Source organism: Benincasa hispida, chromosome 3, assembly GCF_027475165.1.
Source record: "Benincasa hispida cultivar pf3 chromosome 3, pf3_genome.v1.1, whole genome shotgun sequence".
Lineage (NCBI taxonomy): Eukaryota > Viridiplantae > Streptophyta > Magnoliopsida > Cucurbitales > Cucurbitaceae > Benincasa > Benincasa hispida.
Window position 1 is genome coordinate 41966244 of NC_143480.1, and position 16714 is coordinate 41982957.

A 16714-nucleotide genomic window follows, 5' to 3' on the forward strand; every position below is an offset into this window, starting at 1 on the left:
TTGGGATGATAGTAGTGAAAGTGAAAGTGAAAGTGATGATGATTAAGTGTCACACTTTGGTCTCGCGGCTCATAGTGACAAAAATGATGAACTTGATGATGAGGTAACTCTAGAACCTTCTTCTTATGATGAATTGTTTGAAGCTTTTGAAAGTATGCAAAATTACTTAGAAAAACTTAGCTCAAAATATGTTGTGCTTAAGAAGAAATACAATACTTTGACTAGTGAAAATAAGTTTTTATTTGATAAAATTGCTTTTTTTAAAATAAATGAACATGTTATGCAAATTAATGGAATGAATATCTCTTGTGATATGCATGTTTATGATTGTGATGAGAATGATTGCTTGGTAAAGTTAGGTTTCTTGAGCATGATGGTTGTGAAGAGGACAATTTGATTAAGTCACTTAAAGAAAAAGAATTAAATGTCTTGCAAGAACTTGATAAAGTTAAGGAGTCTATTAAAAAGTTGACAATAGGTGCTCAAAGATTGGATAAAATAATTGAAGTAGGCAAGCCCTTTAGTGATAAGAAAGGTTTAGGCTATATTGATGAATTTTCTACTCTTTCAAGTTCTAAAACTATATTTGTTAAACAATCTTCTATTGCGCGTAATATGCCTATGTTGTGTCTAATAATGTTAAATCTAGTTTCATGCCTATATGTCATAATTGTGGTATTGAAGGTCATATTAGACCTAAGTGCTTTAAATTGAAGTATGGTCACACTACTTCTTCAAGAAGAAACTTTTCTCAAAGAACAAAGTTTTACAATGCTCCAAGAACGAATTTCTCCAAGAAGAGAAAAGTGCATAAATTTATTGTCAGAGATAATCCTTGCATAATGTTGTTTTTTTTTATTTATTTATTGTGGCAAGTATGGAGATAAAGCTTATTCTTGTTACTTGTCTAGTTCCAATGCTTTTATGTTGGAAATGTCCTAAAACTCGTCGTTCGTAGTTTTGGAAAGATATTCTATTTGTCAATAAAAGTATTATTGAAATTGCATTCTGTTATAAAAATTCAATGAACAAACCTAGGGCTATAGTATGATTACTTTAACTTTATGTAGAGACATAAAAGAGGATCAAGTTAAGTATATAGTCTAAAAGGTTTATAAGTATATGGATGAGATTAAGTACCTCGTCCTAGGGACACTATGGATGCAACACACTTTGTATACTATACAAACAACGTGATCTATAAATTGTTCAGCAGGAGACATGCAAGTGGAGGCATCCTATCAAAAGATGTTTGCATAAGATCGGACCACGAAAAAGTCACTTTTCTTTATAACAACCGTTTACTGTTAAAACTGGTTATTTCAATTCGATGACCTAAGGTAACTCGATCTTAATCATTAACTAACAATGAACTCCTGTTTATTCGGGATTATCCTTTGATCTGCATAAGTGAGAGTAGTTCAACAACACTGCTCAACAAGCTTCCCATTTTTGGGATAAGACTGGATAAATAGTTGGGGATATAGTCCTGCAAGATGGAATTCACTCCTACCCAAATTAGGGTTAGAAGATAGGTTGTTCCCTTGATTACTGATTCCTAGTCTTGAACAAAGGGGCCCATAAGATCCATCGAGCTATAATGATATGTCTTGGTGGTTTTGATTAGACCATCAGTAATCAAGAGCTATAGTGATATGTCTTGGTGATATGTCTTGGTGGTTAATGAATATCGAGCTATAGTGATATGTCTTGATGGTTAATCACAAAGAGTTTAACTAATTAATCCATGATCTATAGGTCCATAAGGTCCATCTACTAGCTCGTAAAAGATTAAACGTTGGATTAGAATATTGAACAAATTTGAAACTTCCGATTTGAAATGGGTTTGGAATTTGCAATATTCAAATTTTAATTTAGGGTTTGGATAATTATATTCGATATAATTAACTTTAATTTGTTGAAATTAAACCTAATTGGAGAGTACAAAATATTTAAATAATGATTTAAATATTGATTACATGAATAGGATTCATGTTTGAATTAGGTATTTTATTAATTTAATATTTGATATTAATTATTATTATTTATTTATTTAATTAATTAAAATTAAATCAATTTTCATTTTTAAATTCAATTTTCATAAATTGAATTAAGATTTAATTTATTCTTAAATTAAATTAATTTAAATTTAAAAATGGAGAAATTAGTGGAGTTATCCAAGATTTCAATTAATTAGTGGATTTCTCCACAATTCAACACTTAGACCACTCACTAAGTGATAACTGAAGTGTCAATTTGCTGAACGAGTAATTGTTTGCACAAATCAACTTGATAAATGCTCCATATTTCAGAATATTAGGGAGATGCAATAAGAAATTTGTGAAATTTCTGCAAAAAACTTTTTTTACTCTCAAGCTCTCAAAAACCCAACACATTCATTCTTAATTCTGAGTTTCCACCACTCAATCTAAGGCCGGAAATAGTAGAGAATATCCTCTTGGTGGTCCACTGAAGATTTGAAGATCCAATTTCGTGGATATAGCAAGGATTAAGTGAATCTTCAAAGGTATACATGATGAAACCCTCTTTCGTTTTTAAAACTGTTTTTCAGCATGCTTTGAACTCAAATTAAGTGTAATTAGAGTGCTTAGTGATTCTATTAGCTTCTGTTTTATGCATCTTTACTCTATCATTTTAATGCTAATGCAAAAATGAAGTGGATCCCTAAGTTTGTAAATGCTAACACAATTGGACCCAAACAAGTTTAGGTACCAAAGAATCAAACTTGAATTTTTTGTTTGTAGGTTTGTTTGAAAGCCTCCAAGAAAAATAAGTGGTACTTATAGTGATTGCTTAAGGCACATGACTGGAAACCAATCCAAGTTTATTTCTTTCTCCAAAATGGATGGAGGCATGGTAACTTTTGGTGACAACAAGAAAGGTAAAATTGTTGGCAAGTGTAATATAGGTAAATAATCTTCTATTTTGATTGAAAATGTGTTTTTAATTGATGGTTTAAAGCATGATTTACTCAGTATTAGTCAATTGGGTGATAAAATATTTGAAATTGTGTTTGATAAAAAGAATTGCATCATTGGAAATGCTTGTGATAGAAAAGTCATGTTTGTTGGAAATAGGGATGAAAATGTGTATACCCTTTATTTGAATGATTGTCCTATTATTGATAAATGTCTTTTCCTGTTGCATAATGATTCTTGGTTATCGCATAAAAGACTAGAACATGCTAGCATGCACTTAATTTTAATATTTCTAAGAATTCTTTGGTTAGAGGTCTTTCCAAATTTAAATTTTAAAAGGATAAAATTTGTGATGCTTGTCAAATGGGTAAGAAAACTAAGTCTTCTTTCAAATCTAAAAATGTGATCTCTACTACTAGACCCCTAAAACTATTATACATGAACTTATTTGGCCCTTCTAGAATTTCTAGCTATGGCGGAAACTATTATGCATTTGTGATAGTTGATGGCTTTCCTAGATTTACTTGGGTTTTGATGATAAAACATAAGGATGATGCTTTGAAAAGTTTTATTAATTTTACTAAAATAGTTCAAAATGAAAAATCATTTTTTATTTCTAAAATTAGGAATGATCATGGAGGAGAACTTGATAATGATGCTTTAAAGTTTTTTTTTGTGAAAAAACGGTTTTTCTCATAATTTTTCGTCTCTAAGTACTCCTCAACAAAATGGTGTGGTTGAAAGAAAAAATCGTACTTTGCAAGAATTTGATAGGTCAAATATTGAATGAGTATGGTTTACCTAAATATTTTTAGGCAGAAGCCGTTAATACTATGCTATGTTTTAAATAGAGTTTTGATTAGACCATCTTTAGATAAAACTCCTTATGAGCCTTGAAAGATTCCAAATATTAGGTATTTCAAAGTTTTTTGTTGCAAATATTTTATTTTAAATATAAAGAAAAGCTTGAAAATTTTGATTCTAAGATGGATGTTGGTATTTTCCTAGGATATTCCTTTACTAGTAAAGCTTAGAGAGTTTTCGATAAGAAAACTTTAGTTATTGAGGAATCTATGCATGTTGTGTTTGATGAATCATGTAATAATATTTCTAATGAGTTTATTTGTGTAGTGATGATTTAGAAAAAGATATTGGAGATTTACTTATAAGTGACAAAGGCAAAAAAATTATCTCAAGTATGAAAGAAGTGAGCATCAATGAAAAGAAGGAAGATGATTCTTCATCCATGCCTAACGTGTGGAGATATGCTCCATCCCATCCCAAGAATTTGATTCTTGGTGATCCCAAACAAGGTGTGAAACTCGTTCTTCTCTTAATTTATTTAGTAATCTTGCTTTTGTTTCTCAAATTGAACCTAAAAGTTTTAAAAATGCCGAATGTGATGAGTTTTGGATTTTAGCTATGCAAGAAGATTTAAATTAATTTGAAAGGATTTTAACTATGCAGGAAGAATTAAATCAATTCTAATGCATCTATAATTGGAACTAAATGGGTATTTAGAAATAAAATGGATGAAAATTTGAATATCATCAGAAACAAAGCTAGACTTGTAGCTCAAGGTTATTTTCCAGAAGAATGTATAGATTATGAAAAAACTTTTGCACTAGTTGTTAGATTAAAAGCTATTAGAATGTTGCTTGCTTTTGCCTTTTATAAGAATTTCATTTTGTATCAAATGTGTGTGAAGAGTGCCTTTTTATGGTTATATTGTGAAGGAAGTTTATGTAGAACAACCTCCAGGTTTTGAAAGTTTTGATTTGCCTAATCATGTTTATAAGTTGAAAAATGCTCTTTATGGCTTAAAACAAGCTCCAAGACCAATTTTTTACTTGATAATGGCTTTAAAATGGAAAAAATTGATACTACTCTCTTTATTAAGGTTAAGGATATTGATATGCTTAAAGTGCAAATATATGTGGATGATATTATATTTGGTTCTACTAATTCAACTTTGTGTGAAGAATTTTCTTAGTGTATGCATAGTGAGTTTAAGATGAGTATGTTGGGAGAACTTAGTTTCTTCCTTGGAATCCAAATCAAACAACACAAGGATGGTATTTTCATAAGTCAAGAAAAATACACAAGGGATTTGCTTAAGAGGTTCAAATTCAGTGAAGGTAAAATTGCAAAAACTCCTATGAGTACTATCACTAAGCTTGACAAAGATGAAAAAGGTAAATGTGTGGACATAAAGACTTATCGAGGTATGATCGGGGTTGTGGAAAATTTTATGGAACCTTGGAGTCACCGAAGAGGCGAGAACATAGAAAAAAAGTATCATTTGATCTAAGAGATTGTGCATCGCGATGATGTGATTTTCATGAAGATCGCGTCGGAGCACAACGTTGCTGATCCGTTTACAAAGGCTGTCATGGCTAAAGTGTTCGAGGGTCATCTTGAGAGTCTGGGTCTATGGGATATGCGGCACCTTGTTTAGGGCAAGTCGGAGATGTTACTGGGGTATAGAGTATGCCTTAGTTTATTGTATTTTGTATTGTACATTAGTCTCCCGAGGATTGAGGACAAGTAGGAGATTGTTAGGATTGGTGTCCTAATTCTTCTGGTAGTCTCATAGTTTGTAAACACTCTATAAACATATTTTTATTAATAAAATAAGTGTTATTTTATAAGCATTTACTCGATCCAATAAACTAAGATCTGAGGTCATTTTATGTAACTTAAGCTGTACTTACGAGCGATTTGTGAAGAGTCATCGCACTGTTGATTCGTTATGTCCAATAGACATAGAAATATATATGTAGTGCGAAGAATGCAACTATCGGTCTTTAATGGAGTGACCACAGTTAACGGCTGATTGATCTCGTGATTAAAGAGTTTAGTTAGTTATTCACGTACAGTTGGAGCTTCAAGCTGCAGGTCCATAAGGTCCCTTGGTAGCTCAATGGATTCAAGTTGAGAATAAGATTTTGGGTTAGTTTGAAGTGTTCAAATTAAAAGGAGGAAATTTGATTGTATATGATATAATTAAATTGATTCGATATGTGATATAATTGATATGATGTATTTGATACATTATTAATTGGAGGAATTAATATAAACATGATTTATATTAAATACCATAAAATAGAAAAAGAACTATGGTTTATATGTTTCATATGATGAAATATTTGAAGGAACTCTTATCAAAGAATACTTATGAGCGGAAGTAAGATTGTTCCAAATTCATTGTGACAGAAATACCGCATTCACAAACATACAATAAGTTGTGCATCTACTAACAAATTACGGCATGCTTTTAATAACAAACAACAAAGGAACATGAGACATACCTCTTGAAGAACTCTTCTAACAATCAGCAACTGTCGTTGTTGTTGTGATCGTCAAGTCAGTTGTCCACCAAATCTCGCTGTTGCTCACCACCGCACGGTCTTCTACATGGACAGGCAGCAAGGAAGACACCACCACTCAGTAACCTCGGTATTCTCAGAGTGATAATCCAAGAGGTGTGGGCTCTGTTGGATTTCGTGGAGGGAAGGAAGAAAGAATGATCGCACACAATGACCAAGCAAGTGAGAAAGGTTTAAAGTCTATCGTATAGACAGATGCTTAATCGTTTAGAAACAGATGCACGATCGTTTAATAAACGGGCTGATCGTTTAAACAATCGTTTAGGAAAACTCTCTCTCGTGCATGATCGTTTAGAAAAAAAAAGTTATAAGATCGTTTAAGAAATATGCGTGTGTACACGATCGTTTAGGAAAACTTAAGCTATCGTGTATGCTTTCATTAGCTAGACGATGGACAGTGTATGAATCCTGAAGCGATTATCCGATCTCATTGCAAAATGAAAACTATTTTCATTTTATCCTTCATTTTCAAAAACTGAATGCAACCTCCCACTATGTCATACGGTTATGGAGAAAAACCACCAACAGTTATCTCATAATTGTTTAATTATAAATAAATATAATCATATTATATTTATAACCTATAGTTTTAATATCACATCATATGCTGCAACATATAAACCATAGTCATTTTCTCCTCCACTAGAAATAAATCATATTTATATAATTTTCCTCCAATTAATGTATGTCATACATCATGTAAACTATATCATATATAATTGACCAGTTTAATCATATCATATATAATCAAACTCCCTCTTATCAATTTGAATATTTCAAACTGACCCAAAAACTTATTCTCAACTTGAATCTATTGAGCTACCAAGGGGACTTTATGGACCTGTGGCTTGAAGCTCCAATGGTACGTGAATAGCTGACTAAACTCTTTAGCCACGAGATCCACCATCCGTTAACTGACAGACATTCTACTAAAGACCAACAACTGCATTCTTCTCACCACATATATATTTTTGTGTCCATCGGATATAACCAATTAACAGTATAATAACCTTTCACAGCTGGGCCAATTTACCGTTTTTCCCTGTACTTACATCTAATTCCTTAAGTACCACTGATCCCTCAAATGAACAATACAACATAGTCCTACTATGTGTGGATTAAAGGAAATCATACATGAAGATTTCCATGGGCAACGGAAGTATAGTTCCAATATTCAATCGTATTCGAACATTAACAATTACAGTTCACAAACGGAAACATATGGTTATGCATGAAGCAAAATTAAAGCATGCTTTACTAAACGATCAAAGGAAGAATTCACAAACCTTTGAAGACTCATATTCAACACCCTTGATCACGAACGCTCGAACAAACTCCAAGACTGCAATAACGAACACTCGTCCACTCGACCGTTACACTGCACGATCAACATGACCACGAACACAGCGATCACCAAGGTCACGAACACAATGAATTCTATGAATGGCCTCCACAGAACCTCGACTAGTGTTGAGTTGAGTATGACACCACCACAAAAGCTACCTTGGTATTCTCGGTGTGAGAATCCAAAGTGTGGGCTCTATGTGGACTTGGTTAGAGGCAGAGACCGGAGGAAGAAAAATCGTGTAAACGATTGAGCAAGTGGGAGATGACAGTGTCTATCGTATAGATGATACCCAATCGTTTAACAAAAGCTATGCGATCGTTTAGCTAAAGTTGCACGATCGTTTAGCTCATCGGCCAGCTAAGTGTCTATCGTATAGAAATACTCCACAATCGTCTAGTCTCTCCAAGCTGTCGTTTAGTAAATTTGATTTACTTGACAACCTTTACGTGAGTAATTCTCGAGAGTGGAAACTTTTCAACCACTTCTAAAATTAAGATAACATTTTTCCTTTTATCTCATGGTTACCATGAAACCACCAATAACCTCCCACTCAATTGGTTATTAGAGAAAAAGAGATAATTATCCAATAATTAATATTATTATAAATATACATGATAACCAACCTACCATATATACATATAACCTATAGTTTTAATATTTCTTCTCATGAAACATATAAACCATAGCTCTTTTTCTATTTCATGGTCCTTAATGTAAATCTCATTTACATTAATCCTCCATTAGATGTATCTCATACACCATACCGATCATATCATATATAATTGAAATACCTCTTATCAATTTAAACATTTCAAATCAACACAAAGAACTAATTCTCAACTTGAATCCATTGAGGTACCAAGGGGACCTTATGAACCTGTAGCTCGAAGCTTCAATGGTACGTGAATAACTAACTAAACTCTTTAGTCATGGGATCTACCATCCGTTAACTGCCAGACACTCCACTAAAGACCAACAGCTGAACTTTCCTTTCTACATATATATTATGTGTCCATCTTAACCAATCAACAGTACGATAACCCTTCATAGATCGCTCGTAAGTACAGCTTGGCCAATAACCATTATGCCCCTGTAGTTACATCTAACTCTTTAAATACCACGAATCCCTCTAATGAACATAAGTCATAGTTCTACTATGATTGAGTCCTTTCGTCCAAAGAGAAGCTGTGGCCATTATGTTCAAGCCCCCGAATCATCTCTTAAGGGAGCAATCTATCTACTTACCTTTGCTTCGGGGAAGAAGTGAATTCCATCTTGTGTAACTAAGTTCCCAGCTCCCAAATCAGACAAGTCCCAAAAAAGGTAGGCATGTTGAGTTGACAATCTAGCCACTCTCACCCATAATAATCAAAGGACCGCCCTCAAAGGCAAGAGTTCTGAAAACACTCAAGATTGAGGTCATGTCACCTATGGTCGTTTAGGTGAGATGTAAGTCTCTAGTATCAACAACATTATATATAGACACGAATCATCTCGTGGTCCAGTCTTGTACAAACTCTTTGTATAAGACACCCCCGCTCACATGTCTCTACATGAATGGTCAGAATCTACCATCTGTAGTGGTTTACAACAATTGCAAACCTCTACAAAGCGGGCAGTATCTATAGTGTCACCAGGATCAGGTATCCCACCTTAATCCTTATACTACAAACCTATTTAGGTTATCACTTAAGGCATGATCCACTTGTATATCTCATATACATTCTTAAGTTTACATATAATAACCATAGAGCTTTGTTTATTGTATATGAGAAAATGCCAAAATGAAATAACTCTTATTTTATTCATAAACAATGTGTATATATTACAAACAACGAGACTCCGGGAGAATTAAGACACCAATCCCAACAATCTCCCAGTTGTCCTAATGCCTCGGGAGACTAATGTACAATACAATATAAAAACGTGTACAATATAAAATAAACTCGGACCATGAGAAAGTCTGTGGCGCCACATTGTTCAAGCCCCAGAATCAGCCCTTAAGGGAGCAATCCATCTACTTACCTTTGCTTCAGGGAAGGCATGAATTCCATCTTGTGTAGCTGAGTTCCCAGCTCCCAAATCAGACAAATCCCCAAAGTGATAGGTTTGAGTCGGCAATCTGGCCATTCGCACCCATACAAATCAAAGAACTACCCTCAAAGGCAGGAGTTCCCAACTCACTCAGGATTAAGGTCATGTTACCTATGGTCATCCTAGTGAAGTGAAGTCTCTATCATGAACAACGTTATATAACAAGACTATAACATTTCATGGTCTGGTCTTATACAAACTCCTTTGTATAGGACGCCCCTACTCACATGTCTCCACATAAATGATTAGGATCAAATCATCTGTAGCAAGTCACAACACTTGTAATTGTTCTACAAAGCAGACCGTATCCGTAACGTCACCAGGATAAGGTTTCATTCCTATATCCATATACTACATACCATTTTGGTTATCACTTAAGGCATGATCCACCTGTATGTCTCCACATACATGCTTAAGTTAGAACGATAACTAGGGATTTTAGTTTATTGGTTTGTAGTAAAGCAAATAAAACATCTCATGTTTCATGGACAATAGTGAAGCAAATATCATATATTATTACATCACAAGTGTTTGTTCAATACAGTATTTACAAACTACAGAATCCAACAAGAGTTTAGGGCATCAACCCCAACAATCACCCACTTGTCCTAAAGCGAGTGGGGTGTACAAAACAACTAGTACAAAACAATAAATTAGGGCACTAAGGCCCAGTAAAAAAATCTCCCACTTGCTCTAGTCCAGCCGTGGGCGGTCCCGTAGACCCATGCTCTGAAGGTGACCCTAAAAAACTGTCACTGTGAAAGCCTTCATAAACGGGTCAGTAATGTTGTGCTCTGAAGCGATCTACGTGACTATCACGTCCCCTCGATGCACTATCTCGTGGATAAGATGATACTTCCGTTTGCCGCGCTTGTGACTCTTAGGCTCCTTGAAGTTTACCATAGCACCACTATTGTCCACAATAGAGGGTAATAGGCCTAGACATGTCTGGAACAACTTCCAGATCAGTCAAAAACTTTCTGAGCCAAAAGGCCTCCTTAGCAGCTTCACAAGCCACTACGTATTGGGCCTCCATCGTGGAGTAGGCGATGCACCCCTACTTAGTGCTTTGCCACACTATTGCTCCTCCATTAAGAGTAAATACTGACCTTGAAGTGGATTTCCGAGAATCCTTATCAGTTTGAAAGTCAGAGTCCGCGTATCCAGTATGGATAAAATCCTTAGTTCCATACACGAGCATGCAGTCCCTCGTTCTCCGAAGATACTTAAGGATATTCTTGACTGCGGTCTAGTGACCCTGTCCTAGATTAAACTGATACCTACTGACTATCCTCACAGCATAGTATATTTCTAGTCTAGTACAGAGCATCACATATATCAAATTACCAACAGTAGATACACATAGGACTCGTCTCATCTCCTCAACTTTTTTAGGCGTCTTAGGACATATAGAACTCCATGCCTGAAAGGCAGTAGGCCCCATTTGGAGTTCTACATCAAGTACTTAAGCAACATTTTGTCAATGTATGATGCTTGAGATAGCGCTAGCACTTTGTTCTTTCGATCCCGAAAAATCTGAATACCAAAAACAAACTAAGCCTCTCCCAAATCTTTCATTTAGAATTGGGTTGCTAGCTAGTTCTTAACTGCAGTCAGTAGTCCAAACATCATTCCCAATGAGTAGGATATCGTCTACATATAACATTAGGAAAACTATTAAACTGTTGATGATTTTCTTGTAGACACAACGCTCATCAACATTTTGCTCAAAGCCGTATGATTTGATCACAGAATCAAACTGAATGTTCCAAGATCAAGATGACTGTTTCAGCCTATAAATAGACCGATTCAGATTGCAAACCTTTTATTCTTGACCTTCGGCTATAAATCCCTCCGGCTACACCATATAAATGGTCTCCTTAAGATTACCATTCAGAAAGGCAGTCTTGACGTCCATTTACCATATCTCATAATCATAAAATGCGACAATGGACAGGAAGATTCGGATAGACTTCAACATGGCAACAGGTGAGAAAGTCTCCTCATAGTCAACTCCCTCCACTTAGGTGTAACCCTTTGCAACAAGTCTAGCCTTGAAGGTTTGCAGCTTCCCATCGGCACCCCATTTCCTCTTGTAGATCCATTTACAACCTATAGGTTTTACCCCATCAGGCTGATTTACAAGATCTCATACTGAGTTGAAGTACATCGACTCCATCTCGAAATCCATGGCTTTGATCCATTCATCCCGGTCAACATCCTCCATTTTCTTTTGATAAGACAATGGATCCTCAACATTTCCATCAACTACCATAGATAAGATTTTTGTGAAACCCATATAGCGAACAGGTGGGTTCGCAACCCTCTCATTATGTCGAGGTTCATTCAAATGTTGAGGTGGAACTGACTTACCAGATGAACTATCATCAACAACTCTGTTTGATGAAGCAGACCCTTCAACAACTCTTGTCAAAATTTCAGTAGTTTCGTTGGAAAGCTCACGTAACACAATTTTACTACGTGGACTGTGCTCGCTAATATGATCCTCCTCCAGGAAGGTAGCATTCGTTGACACAAACACTCTGTTATCCATAGGATCATAAAAGTAACCCCCTCGTGTACCTTTGGGGTAGCCTACAAAGAGGCACAACCTCGACTGTGGTTCCAATTTCTTTGGATTAGCCTCAAGCACATGTGCTGGGCAACCCATATGCGGAAGTGACGTAAACTAGCTTTACGCCCATTCCAAAACTCCAAAGGTGTTCTCGCAACACTCTTAGAAGGAACACAATTGAGAATATACACTGCAGTCTCCACTGAAAAACCCCAAAACGAGTCTCGTAAGGAAGCATAACTCATCATCAACTGAACCATGTCCAACAAGGTTCTATTTCTTCTCTCCGCTACACCATTTTGCTAAGGTGCACCCGACGTTGAGAGTTGGGAAACGATTCCATGTTCTATCAAATAGTTTTGGAACCCATAATCCAAAAACTCTCCACCACAATCGAATTGAAGTATTTTAATCCGTCTATCCAATGCGTTTTCAACTTCAGCCTTGAACTCTTTGAACTTTTCAAAGGATTCGGACTTCCATTGCATTAAATAAACATACCCATACCGAGAGTAATCATCAATAAAAGTGATGATATGCTTATAGCTTCCCCTGGCTCGCACATTCATCAAACCACAAAGGTTACAATGCACTAACTCTAGAGGCTCTTTGGCTCGATAACCTTTTCAAGTAAAAGGTCTTATAGTCATCTTACCATCAAGGCAAGATTTGCACATCGGTAAAGAATTTTCCTCTAACTTGCTTAGAAGTCCATTCTTCACCAACCACTCAATCCTATTGATATTGATGTGCCCTAATCGAAGGTGCCAAAGTTGGGCATTTTCTTTTGAAGAAACCTTTTGTTGTTTATTTTGAGTTACGACAGTTTTAAACATCTCTATGTTATGGAGGGAACTCGTTGCTAACGGCCTTAGCACATACAAATTATTTTCCATATTTGCTGAACATATTTTTCCAGATTTACTAAATAGATTTCAACTCCATCTTTATGAGTAAACACTTTATTCAATTGAAAATTAAGAGTATAATTACACTGTATCAGGCACTTTATAGAAATCAAGTTCCTCTTTAACTTGGGAACTACATAAACATCATTCAGAATTATAAACTTCTTCTGTAAAGTCAACTGGATCCCTCCCACTGCCACAGCTGAGACAACATGCATGATGCCTACTCGCATCGTCATCTCTCCAGCCTCTAGCTACCACCAGGATCTAATCCCCTGAAAAGAAGAACAAACATGATTAGTGGCCCTTGAGTTAATAATCCAGACAGAATCATCATTTTTTGTTAAACACGTTTCCAAAACCAGTAAATCATATTTACCTTGTTTGGCCTTGGCCTTAGCCTTCTTCTTCTCCTTGATCTAGGGAGCAATCTATCTACTTACCCCTGCTTCGTGGAAGGAGTGAATTCTATCTTGTGTAGCTAAGTTCCCAGCTCCCATATCAGACGAATCCCTAAAGTGGTAGGTTTGAGTCGACAATCTGGCCACTCGCACCCATGCAAATCAAAGGACCACCCTCAAAGACAGAAGTTCCCAACTCACTCAAGATTAAGGTCATGTTACCTATGGTCATCCTAGTGAAGTGAAGTCTCTGTCATGAACAACGTTATATAACGAGACTATAACACTTCGTTGTTCGGTCTTATATAAACTCCTTTATATAGGATGCCCCCAATTGTATGTCTCCACATGATTGATCAGGATCAGACCATCTGTAGCAAGTCACAACACTTGTAACTATTCTACAAAGTGGGTCGTATTCGTACCGTCACCAGGATAAGGTTTCCCTTATATATCTATATACTACAGATCATTTTGGTTATCACTTAAGGCATGATCCACTTGTATGTCTCCACATACATGCTTAAATTAGAACGACAACTATGGATCTTAGTTTATTGGCTTGTGGTAAAGCAAATAAAACATCCCATGTTTCATAGACAATAGTGAAGAAAATATCATATATTATTACATCACAAGCATTTATTCAATACAATATTTACAAACTATAGGACCCAACGAGAGTTTAGGGCGTCAACCCCAATAATATTAAACTACAGGTTATAAATATAATAAGAGATGGAGGAGAGCATCGCTAGATCGCCAAAAAGGGTGGTGATCGAAAGGAAAGGAGGAAAAAAGAGAGGCTGCAAGGAAAAAGCAGCCTAAGAAATCTGAAAACAAAGCGATGAATAAAGGGACCACATCGACAAAAGAAAGAGGCAAGGGAAGTAGGGTATCTGTTGGCCCTAATGAGAAAATAAAAGATAAAGCCAAAGTGCCCATTGAGGTAACAGAGAGGAAGGCATTGAAGAAGTGATCACCGCTATTATTGGATATGGGATTCTTCCCCAAATATGGTCCACTTCCCACTTTCATAATGAATGTAGAAAGCAACATGAGGTGGTGGGAATTTTGTGAAGGACTGCAAAAGTTGAAACCACGAGTGGTCCACACATTCTCTGAAGAGACCCCTCATGACAGCAAATATGTCTCCAAGATTAGATATCAAAAGATTGGATTCGGCGTCAAACGAATCAACACACTCTTCAACCTAATCGCAGATCCCCAGACCGAAAGCAATAGAATCATTGAAGAACCAACACAAGAAAAAATGAAAGAAGCTTTGAGGGTGGTAGCCAAGCTTGGGACAAAGGAGACAGTCTCAACAAAAAGGATCAAAACACTGTCACCACATAGCCTCACCCCAGAAGCGAACGTATGGTTTTACTTCATCAAAAGAAATGTCACACCCTCTCCCAAGCCTGCCTTCTAAGCTCGAGGGGAGGTGCGACGGACCAAAGATACCACTCTTTTGTGATACATACTGCCCGTCTGAACCTCTGTACTCTCATAAAACTTTAAGCCAAGGATATAAACAACAACTGTTTGACTAAACTTATTTTATTATAAATAGTATAACGTTTATATAACTCCCATACTTAATTACAAAGTTTACAACAACAACTCTAAAATTGAAAGTGTGACTATGGTGTGGTGGATCTTGACCTTAGCAACACCCTGGAACTCCTCACCTTTCGCTACCTGGGAAGAAAAACATGAAAGAAAAGAATGAGATTCAAGAAGCTCAGTGAATGGTAAGCAACTTCTAGAGTCTATTTCAACTCATAAATATACAAGCATATCACAAATACGAGGTTAATACTCAAACCTAAATCTTGAATGAGTCTGTTCTACTTATGCACATGGTAGATAGTTAAACTGGTACTAGACATACAAGTCTATTTTCAACTCTACCTACACACATAGTAGATAGTTAAACTGTTACTAATCATAAACGCATACTCTCCTATGCTCCCTATATGCACATAGATCCCTGTTTATGGGCTCAGAAACTAGGCCTATCGATCCTTTGACCATCCCATATGAGGTTCCTCCCATAGGCTCAGGAACTAAACCTCTTGGTCCCCTGACCATCCCGTGAGGTTCTACTCCGGATTCAATAACTAGGTTTATTGACACCCTGACCATCCCAATCACATATTCTCATTCTCATCCTAATTACTCATTCACAACATAAGCATATACATATACTCTAAAAGATATGCTTAAGACTTACAGGAAATTACCACTCACCTTGGTAGGGTAGGAATGTTTCTCTCTAGAAGTTCCTTGGTTTCCTCAGACTCCCTTTTAAACCCTAAAGTCCATATTCAACTTCAAGCTTAGATTACTCATAGTTCCAGATCTTATTTTGAGAGATGTCCTTCTACAAACATGTTAAAGAATGTCTCAAGAAGTTTACCTTAAAATCTCAGCTCAGAACTTCTCATGGTTTGGCCGGAATCCTCACTCTCCAACCTGATTCCTTGGAGCTTCTTCTTTGGCAGGCCTACCTTGAAAACTAGACTCTCAGAGATTTCAAGTGGCTGATGTTACTTCAAGACCTCACTGTCCGATAGCATCTCCTCCTCTTGAAACCACTTGATCAACGTATAGCTTCTTCTGAATCTACTCTCAAACACTCTTCCTAATATACTTTGAAAAGAATTTGTGTTATGAACAGAAGAGAAGACTTGTGGTCGCATTTATAGGCTTTAGGAATTGATCCTCATCATCTCACAAAGTCCCCAATGCATGAAACCTCCTTTTTTAGAAACTTTTGGAGTGTCTGTACAAAGCTTTGCCACCACCTACTCCCATGCCACTCACCTACGTCCATGCCACTCACCTACTTGCATGAAGTTTGAGTTGTCTTCCTCATGCATAAGACTTCTTTGCATGAAACTCTATTTGTCCACCTCCTACTAACTCAAGGTCAACCTCTTCTCGGTTTAGCCAATTGTCTGGGTGAATCCATTAGCCTTGTGTACCGCAAGCCTCAGCAACGCATAAACATATCGTCTAGTTCATTGTGTAGCTCTTGCACTCATCGCATAG